At 28.6% G+C, this 399-nt stretch overlaps 1 non-coding gene across 1 annotated transcript; it reads right to left on the reverse strand.

Moving 5' to 3' along the window:
• Nucleotides 1-84: 84 nt before the first annotated feature.
• TRNAV-CAC lies at nucleotides 85-158 on the reverse strand. The gene has a single exon. It is a non-coding gene; the product is annotated as a tRNA-Val (tRNA).
• Between the last annotated feature and the right edge of the window lie 241 nt (nucleotides 159-399).

A 399-nucleotide genomic window follows, 5' to 3' on the forward strand; every position in this document is an offset into this window, starting at 1 on the left:
TGCCCAACGGAACGGCATACAATTACGACATAGAATTTTATTTCTACCTTTTCTAAAAAATTAATAAAAAAAATTATAAATTTATGTCTGAGCCCGAGTTCGAACCGGGGATCTCTAGTGTGTGAGACTAGCGTGATAACCAACAACACCACCCAGACGATAAATTGTCTTTGCTTTGGTTATATTTTTAATTTAAATGAAATTTAATGTATTTCTTAGGTTACAATATTAATACACATCTAGCTACATCTAAATCCTTTATTTTAAATAAAACTTATTAGATGACTTAGTTCTCGTATTTGTAATTACCTACACTAATATCGAGAGATCATTAAGTAAAAAAAAATTATTATAATATTTGATTTAATGGAAGAAGACTCATGATTAATCGCTTAAGTC

Source organism: Dendrobium catenatum, unplaced genomic scaffold (genome assembly GCF_001605985.2).
Source record: "Dendrobium catenatum unplaced genomic scaffold, ASM160598v2 original_scaffold_136888, whole genome shotgun sequence".
In the NCBI taxonomy this organism is placed as follows: domain Eukaryota; kingdom Viridiplantae; phylum Streptophyta; class Magnoliopsida; order Asparagales; family Orchidaceae; genus Dendrobium; species Dendrobium catenatum.